This window comes from Ceratosolen solmsi, unplaced genomic scaffold, assembly GCF_000503995.2.
Source record: "Ceratosolen solmsi marchali unplaced genomic scaffold, CerSol_1.0 scaffold47, whole genome shotgun sequence".
In the NCBI taxonomy this organism is placed as follows: domain Eukaryota; kingdom Metazoa; phylum Arthropoda; class Insecta; order Hymenoptera; family Agaonidae; genus Ceratosolen; species Ceratosolen solmsi.
The window spans coordinates 10,916,532-10,917,207 of record NW_011948419.1 but is presented as its reverse complement, the minus strand read 5'-3'; positions in this window follow the sequence as shown (position 1 = coordinate 10,917,207).

The window sequence follows — 676 nt, the reverse complement described above, 5'->3', positions numbered from 1 at the left end:
TTTGTATATGTATGGGGCAGTACAGGCTACAAACAGCCTAATGTACGAGTGATTTCAGTCCAATAAGTGGTCAGGTCCCACGCAATCCAGTCTTGATGAGATCAATTCAACTGTACACTAATTCACAATAGTGGAAAGAACTTATTATTAAAACTCAGCTAGCTAAACGACTCATCTCTCCGGTCCTCCTCCGTGAGAGTTGGTCGTGACTTATCCTTCACTGTAAGAAGTTTTTGGAAAGAGTAAGTAGGGTACATTACGTAAATATCCCGATCCTTCCCAAATTTTTTGTATATGTATGGGGCAGTACAGGCTACAAATAGCCTAAAGTACGAGTGATTTCAGTCATAAAATTCCGAATATTTTATGGTAATAGCATGGGGTTTGGGCGACTAATTCTGGCGATCCAATTGCCCGGTTCTTCGAAAATTTTTTGTCCATGAAGCGGACAATAAAGGCTGCAAATAGCCTCACGTACGAGTGATTTCAGTAATAAACTTTTGAATATTTTAAGGTAATAGCATGGGTTTCGGGCGACTAATAATGGCGAACTAATATCTCGATCCTTCCATAACATTTTGTCCATGAAGCGGACATTAGAGGCTAAAAATAGCCTAAAGTACGAGTGATTTCATTCCTAAAGTTTTGAATATTTTATGGTGATAGCATGGGGTTT